The following is an 8,774-nucleotide window of genomic DNA, read 5'->3' on the forward strand; positions in this document are numbered from 1 at the left end:
CCCGGCGTGCCCACCCCATGGGCCTGCACCCAGTATGCAGGTAGCAGGCTGGTGGCAGGGAAACCCGGCCTCCCCTCCCCCATCACCCTTGCAAGCCCCTCACTAGTGCCTCTGGTCCCGTCCGGGAAGGCTGGGTGCCAGTGCTGAGGCATTTTCCCTGCTGTGAGGCAGGGTTGATTGGACATGCAACTCTTCTTCCTTCACCCCAACTGCTCTTGTCACTCCCGGCACCCTCCCTGCTGTGTCTTGAGTAGTTTGGGGTCCCAAAAGTTTTTCTTTTCCAAGCTGGGGACACCCGTCCCGCCCTACTTCTCTCTCAGACTGAGGACCAGGTTAGAATGGCAGGGAGAAATCTCTCCCCCGCCCCCCAGCCCAGCGACCCCTGTCTGGGGTGTGGAGTGACCCCCCTGCACCTGGCTCAGCAGGGAGGGCTCCACTTCTGGGCCTCACCTATGAGGGTGCTCAGGGTTGGTCTGTCCACACTCCCACCAGGCCTACGGGGAGCAGATGCTGACAGGGCTTGGGTGGCTGCAGTGTCCCCATCCCCAACCCTCGTTGGTCCTGCAGCAAAGAACCACACTGTCTGAACCCTGTTAATGAGTAGCGAGTCAAAACCAGCAGCGCCTGGGCTGCAGCCGGGCCATGGGTGCAGAAAGGGCTGCATCGCTGCCTGCAGCTAGGGCAGGGGACCCCCGGCCAGCCCCGCTCTGCCCCAGGCTGAGGGAGGCCAGGTAAGTTTCCACTGCTGCAGCAGGCATGGCTGTTGCAAGCTCTGCCAAAATTTCTTGGGTGGTGAAGGCCTATATCTCCATCTGCTCCTGCCCAGCAAGGTGGGGAAGGAATACGAAGTTTCTGCAGCCAGAAAGGTTGGTCTGCCAGTTGAAGACCAGCCTCCCTTGTCAAAGCTTGTTTAAGGACCATCTGCTTTCCTCCTCTTCACCCCCTGTGACTTGCACCCCTTCCCTCACTGGGGTGCTTCCTCCTGTGCTGGCAGCCCCTGTTCTCCCCTCTCCAGCACACTGCTCCTCTCTAAACCTCCCTCCGTGGGCATCTCTTGCTCCCTCTCTGTGGGCATCTTCCCAATATCTGATTTCTTCCTAGCTGACTGATTTTTTCTATTCCCAGTGCATTCCCGTTCTCCCAGTAGGTTATTTCCTCTAAGTTTCTCTATCCTTATTGTTCTCCGAGTTCCTGTCCCCAGGCCCTTTTGCGTCCCCAAGTACGCACAGCGAGGCTGGGATAACTCCGTTCGAGTAAACACCCCTGTCAGGATACATATGGGCTTAGTCCACTCCTCCTAGGCCAAGTTCTATGTGCAGTTTGTTTGGAAAGAACTTAATCAGATTAATGATATCAAAGGACTAAATTAAAACAATTGCATATAGCTAAGGTTTTATTTAATTGTTTGGGGTTGCTTCTTTAATAGTCTTCCCCCTGAGCAGTCACAGACTGTAAATTTATCTTCTGAGGATTTCAAAAGTTCAGCGCCCAGAGCAAAGCCCAAATTGCTGCAGAGGGGCAGTGACAAGTATCTCTAACAGTTGGTCCCTGGACTGGTTTTTAAATTTAAACCAGTAGCTATCATCTTAAAGTGTCAGAGGATGATGTAGTATTTCTCCCTAATATCACTACACTTGCCTATGGCACTGACACGCTCCATTCGCTTTTTAAAACATCACCTCTCACTGGGAAGCTTCAGAGACAGCTTTAAAGAACATGTTAAAATGCACCTATGGTTCGTTTGTATTAGACCTGTTGGGAACCAAAAAAGATTCTGTAACGCTATCTCTGGGGCAGGGCTAGGGTTTTTAGAGCCACGAAGTGCCATCCTGACTTTCAGTGCGAACACTAAGTACACAAATATCCCCGTGACCGCCGTTTGTGTCCGCATGAAGTGTTCTCCTTCCCTCTGGAGCGCAGTCCCAGCACGCAGCTCCGCGCTGCCACTGCTTCCTGGAGCTTCCCAAACCACCCACGTCTCTGTGTTCTTCTCTCTCTCTCATTGCCCCCCCTTTTTTTTCCTGCACTGCCTGCACTGGCACCTTTCGTTCTGCACCTTTTGCTGTGTTACAGGCAGCAGCTGCAGTGGGGCAGCAGGGAGAAGGACGAGCTGTGCTACGTATCAGGGAGAAAAAACAGCAGATAATAAGATATACTCTGACCATAATCTCCATTTCTGGAGGGGCAAATCAGATCAAAAAATCAGTCTTTTAGGTTGCATCTAAAAACTGAGCTCTTTGTACATTAGTCGCTGAAATGGATGCTCTCTGCAGCCGATGGCAGAGCGGCTCAAGCCCAGCTATGTGTACTGTTCTAGGAGGTCAGCATAGCAACATGCTATTCCAGACCAGCATGCCTCATGCCAGCACGGCTTTGCTGGCAAAGCCCAGCTTTGTACCAGTCCCACCTCAGTAGCAGGCACAGCCCGGATCTAAATGGAAAACAGCCCAGCAGCAACCCAGGAACACGGCACGGCCAGGTCTGGCTGGGGCTAAGGGCTGGTGCTGAGGGTCGCACTATCTGAATAAATCCAAGCCATTTGAGTAAAACATGTGAAAATCCATTATTTATTGAACTTCCCACCCCAACACCTTTCCTTTTTCCTTTTCCATTCTTCTCACTGCCCTACTTCTGGATGTTTGCTTCAGGACCTACTTCTCCCACCTCAGTCTCATCCTCTGCCTACTACCCCCTGCCTCCTGCCTAGTCTTTCCTCCATCTCCTTCCCTACTTTTCCCTCCTGTTTCTTTTTTGCCTTCCCATGTTTCAGCCTATGTTTCGACTCTTCTTTTCCTAAGCAAATTCCCTCACTCTGACCTTTTGGTCCCCACTTTTTGAACTGTCCCAGCTTCCATTTGTTGCCTCGATCTGTCCTGCAGCCACCAGCCCACATGAGCTCCTGTCTCTTCTCTAACCCAGGCCTTGTTTTCCCTGCCTAGCACTTCTCACGTGCTGCTGCTCCCTCCTTGCCCTCTCTGCTAATCGATGCCATGTCCACATGGCACTCAGGAGGTGTCACTGCAGGTGCCCTACATGTACTCAGACCATTTTAAGCACACGGGGTCTGGCACAGAGCCAGCAGCGTGGTCCCAGGACGACCAGGATCGGCTGAGAACGCTGTTGGCAGCAGTGCTGCAGGCCCCGGACTTTGTGGCCCTCGTGGAGGTCAAGAGGAGCCAACGGTTTGAAGTGAATGAAAAAAGCAATGTACTGGCCCCAAAACGTCAAGACTTGAGTTTGCAGCTAGTCAGCTAAGCTGTACTGGTGGCTCAGAGCCCCTAATCGCTCCATGCTCCTCATATTGTAACTGCAGAGAGACCTTTATGTGTGGAAGAGTGACTTTGGTTACCAAGCTACATTACACAAGGATGTAGGCATATGTTGCTTTCATATTTAACATTGTACTGTGTTTCCAGCCTATCTTTCCCTCCTCACAGTATCTCATTTCCTCCCTAATTATGGAAGCTTTCATTAGTTCTTTTTCCTGCTTATAATGGCGTGATTATGGCAAAAATAGGGTAGCTGCTAGCCACAATGTTATTTCTGTTGAAATTATTAGAGAGGAATACTTATATTTGAAAATGTTTATTTACAATCAAAATAAAGGCATCACGTCTGGATAAAACATTAGTTTTAATCTCTATTTTCAAAAATCCAGATGCAGATGTTTGTGAAACTTTTTCTAGAAGCTTCTAGTCTATCAAACAAGTGATGCAAAAATATTTATACTGAGAACACTAAGCATCTTTTCTAAATCTGCAGAATTAAGTCAATGTGAAGTGTAGGCTGCTCCTCTCCTCCAAGCCTCCCTTGTGAGCCTGAGCACCCTTTCCCAGGCACGACTTTCAAATATTGCCTGGGAATTTATGCTAAGTGGAGTGGGACCCTGAAGGCATTTACTTCCCAGCGCAGTGGCCTCACACCTTCATCCCCACGCGGCTGAGCTGGAGCTGTGCATGGCTGCCTTCCCCAGGAAAGCTTCTTCCTCCATCAGCACCAGGGCAAAACTTAGCCATGCTGATTGACTTCAAAAAATTATTTAAAAATTTGCTGATATGGAAAACACCAAGCTGAGCCTGAAGCAAGCAGGGCCCTGCATGGCTGTACTAGAGGGAGTGCAAACAGGTCACATCCCCAGCCCACAAGCGTGTGATGGGGGGAAAACCACCCCCAGACCTACAAGCAGGGGTACAGATGGGCACACAGGTGGCATGGCCTTGGCAGAGACCCCACGCACCAAGCTGGGAGATGCCCAGATCCCCAGTGGATGGACAGACGTCTCCTCTCAGACTTGGCTGCGCTGGTTGAAGGTGGCATCTCTGCTGGCTGCAGGTTACCGCCAGCCCTAGCAGCCAGGCCTGGCAGCCGTCATGGGCTTGGTTTGGATTTGGGGAGCTGGGGGAGTGCTCCCACAAGTCCATCCTGCTGGTGACTCCATTGAGGCCGCAGCAGAAGGGGGTCCAGAAGGGTGCTGGGCAGTCCCTGGGCTGCTCAGGGGTGACTGAGCGAATCTCCAGGCTTTTGGGGTCCATCTGCCATCGCCCTCCTCCCTGTAGGAGAAAGGGGAGCAGCAGGACTTTTGCTTCCCTGAAATTCTCGTAGGATCCAGAGAGTGGCTCCATCGCCTCACAGGGCTGAGGGCTGCGGCTGGGAGAAGATTACAAACCCCCGCTCTTTCGGCTTTCCCTCTGTGCAGAAATCCCCCAGACTTCTGGCTTTGCAAGGAGCAAACTTCACCTTCCCCGTGCAGACCGTCGGGAAGCCTGCTGGTGCGGGCGGCGGTGCCGTGCCGTAGGCAGCGCCGTGAGACTCCCGCTCCTCCGGCAGCGCCTTGGCCTGCGGCTCCCTCGCTGCACACTCCTGAGGGATCTCTACGTGCTATGGCATTTTGGGGACCCATTCCTTCGTCTGGGGGAAGGAGATTGATTGACTGATTGCTTTTCTTTTTTCAAGCATAAGAGGAAGTAAAACTTTTTTTTTTCTTTTTTTCCTCAGAGTTTATTTACGAGGCATTGTCTCTGACATTGCCAGCTGATATACTTTGGCGTCACTACCACTCAGTGCACTGAAGATGCCTCAAGGTGTGTCAGTCGTGCTTCACGTCAGCATGCCTTGATGTATCTCTTTGGCTGGGATTGAAAGGTACAGTTTCTAAATCTCCCGGTGACCCATTTTGCATGGATCACTGATGCGCTAGAATGCAGCTGCTCCTTCCCATCGTGTTAACGCAAGTTTGCCCACATTCAAAGCAGCCTGCGCTCCACGTGCCACGCTGAGCACATGGGGAGAGCTCGCGCTTGAGCCTCTGCGTGAAATGGGCACGGCTGCTACAGGCTTGATACCTACGAGTTAGGTGCTTTAGGTGCTTTTGTTGCTATATCGCAGTCCTTTTATTTAAACCTCGTGCATTCTTTGGCCTGATAAACACAGGCAGACAGCTGGATTATGTTAATCTGGGGCTCGCAGTTTGCAAGCACAGCGAATTCTCCCAGGTGGTGGAGGCACCCTCTCCCCCCAGGTCCCACGGGCCCCACCAGGCTAAGCTGGGCAACGATGCTCAGCCCTCAAGTGCGTCAGCGGGAAGAGGACCAAAGCTCCTGAGAGGGAGCAGCTCAGCACCGCCTATGGTCACAGGCTGCCTGCTCGAGTGCCCTTGAAGCCAGTCCTGGGGATGGCCTTAATTAATACTTAATTAATACTTCCAGCACAACTCTGTGGCTCCCTGTGCTGTGCTGGCTGGGCGCTGGGCTGGCAAGGCGGGCGGCAGGTAGGCAAAGCCTCAGGGGCCTTTCTAGAAGGCCCCGTGGCTCCGCTGCGATGGCAGATGGGATTCGTGGGCAGCCCCAGCCCCAGGCAGCCTCAGGCTGCCTGCCAGGGCCATGCAAATGCGGCGCAGACGCCTGCGGGGTGCCCAGGCCTCCAGAGCCCTTTCAAGGCCGCCTGGCTGGGGTGCAATGTAAACCCGGCCCTGATTTAGCCCAGGAGCTGGTTCTGCTGGGGTGAATCATTTAATCACACAACCACCCCATGACTCTGCCTCTCATTCCCATCTTGTGGCCTCTTTTTCCCACTCTGCAGTGGAAATGACTGGAGATGCATGGGCATGCACCACAACAGAGAAATACTAGGAAGACAAGGAAGCCTTCGAGGGGATTTCAGTTACATAGATGACAGACCCAATCTGGGCGAATGGGTCAGACCCTCCCCATCTTCTTTTATCATCTGCCCATTATGCTCTAGTTTTCTTTCATGGAAAGTGGGTCTTGAAACTAATGCTGCATTAAAGGGCATGTGGCAGCTCATGTTCTTGCCGAGCTACAACTGTATCTTTGTCACGATTCATGTTTTCAAACTCCCATTAAAAAAATGAAAGACTACCTAACAGTTTTTCAGTAGTTCAGCTGCAGGCAACTGACACGTTTCTGAGTCTCATTTGCTTAGTTAAAAAAAAAAACAACCCAGACTCTAGACACACAAAGTTTTTAATGAAAAATTAGACTGCAATGCAGTCGCATGGTCCTATCCTTTCCTGGGGGCACAACAGGCTCAGTTCCCTAAAATCACCCAGTAAGTCCAAATGAGCTGGGATTACAGTGCAGGAGCGAGGGCTGTAGGTTGGGATCTCACTGCCTTTGCCCAAGTCTAGCCCTTACAGAGGCAGCATTTGTTTGTTTGCTTCAACAGGGTTTTCCAACTGGGAAGTGAGGATACAGGTGGATGAACTAGTTACTGCAGGGAAAACGGGGGTGGGAAAGTTCAGCATCTCAGCTACTGCCAAGAAACTGCTCTTATGTATTCTTTAACCCCCTCATAGATGCAAGTTCACTTCCCTTCTCCCACAAGGAATGAGATACCTGGCTTTCGCTACAAGGTACTGCCAGGTGAGAGAGTGCACATGGACACTTGCCACCAAAGAGCAGCCAAACTGTAGGTTGATGCTACCTTATCCTGCAGTTAGTTGGTTGTCTTCCTAAACTCTGGGGCACAAGAGGTTAATTTCCCTGAAAGCCCCCCAGAGAAGTCCTGGTTCAGGTGAGGGAATGGCATGGGAGCTTCCCTGCTCGCTGGCCTTTGCCCCACAGCCACTTGCAGGCAGCAACCTGGTTTGACTGAAATTCTTCAGGTTTCAGCAACAGGAAATTGCAGATGAGAGAACGTGCTGTAAAGTGCACTTACACAGTTTCAGTCGCAAGCTGTGAAATGCAGCAGCTCCCCAAGCTCTCAACTTTAGCACTGCTGTTCATACGGGTTTTTCTAATAGCATGGAGATCAATGGAGGATCAGGGCCTCGTTGTAGTAGACGAAGGCTTGAGAAACCCTCGTCCTACCATCACATAGTTTGCTGTCTAAGCATCCCAGCAACCCCCCAAGCACATTACAGCGTCCCAGACACAATAAAGAGGGTTAGGAAGGTGACTTGATTTTAAAGTCCAGTTTTCAGGGGTTTCCGCTTTCAGGCAGCAGCAGAGGTGCCCTGAAACACTCCTCACGGCAATGATAGATGCTGTTCAGGGGCTATGAGAGGAGAAATTGGGGCTTTGGCCAGAGAATTATTCCTTCTCCTTGGGGAGTCCCAGGGACTGTTCTCATACAAGCATGGGTTAGAGCGCTGGCAAGGAGAAGATCCCTGGCCCCAAATCGAGTGGGCTTTGCAAACTGCCCCCCAGGACTTAACACCACTCTGGTTTCCACACTGCGCTCTGCGGGGATTTAGACAGACTGTGGTAGCGCAAAGGCTGGTCAAGAGGGTTGAATGAACTCCCAGGACTACCCGCAGCACTGGAGCCTGAAAATACATTCCCCCTAAAGCAGGCAGGAGAGGGGTGGGTACATGGCTGGTAGGAGCAAGGACGGCTGGCTTCTGCCCTGTGGTGAGGCAGGGACCCTTCCTGCTCCCCGGGGACAACAGGCCTCGTCCTGGGAGCTGACTGGTTTCAGTATGCAGCTCTCCATCTTGATCCGGTTTGGATGGGTCAAGATATGTTGAGACATGCCCTTTCAATATGCCGCATTTTATTAAAAACAAAGTAGCTGTGGGCCAGATTGTAAAACTAGGTGGGCCTCATTTGTCTGTCCCTACTGTAAGCCAATGAAACCTTCAACATATCCAAACTCTCACCTTTTTACCCATTTGAATGAAAAAGCATCACTAATAAAAGAAAATGACTCACCTAATGCTAAACCTGAGCTCTGTAGATCAGCTTTGATCAAATTCACTGACATTTGGATAACTGCATTATTATAACTAAAACATCTTTTAAAGGTTTTTTTTTTCCAGACGCTCATTCTTTAAACTTTGCTTTGATCACTGTGCATATCCTTTTCAGCAGAAATTTGTCCACAGAGGGTGAATTTTTTTCATTTGTTTTTCGTATGGATACTCTTTCCTTTGTTCATATTTTAAATCAGTGAAGCTACCCTTTGAGCTAACCCTTATAATAAAAATGCAGCTACTGTGTGGCTTTTAACAACTCATTTAACCCATCTGTGTCTCAGTATTCTTGTTAGCAACCCAAGGAAACTAACACTTATTTATGCAACAAGGCTGACATGAGGCTAAATTAGATTTTTTTTTTTTTGTAGGGTAAAGTAAACATTTCAGAAGGGCAGAGCAGGGAAATGGCAGTCTCTGTTATGGTGGTCCAACACCACCAATTTGTAATATGTTACAACAGTAGTGTTACAAAATGCTGTGTAAAAGAATATTTCTTTCAGAAAATAGTTTTGAATTAGTCCAAGTGCTCCAGTTTCCAAATAAGAGTCACAATCCGAGG

Source organism: Egretta garzetta, unplaced genomic scaffold (genome assembly GCF_000687185.1).
Source record: "Egretta garzetta isolate BGI_Z169 unplaced genomic scaffold, ASM68718v1 scaffold154, whole genome shotgun sequence".
NCBI classification, from domain to species: domain Eukaryota; kingdom Metazoa; phylum Chordata; class Aves; order Pelecaniformes; family Ardeidae; genus Egretta; species Egretta garzetta.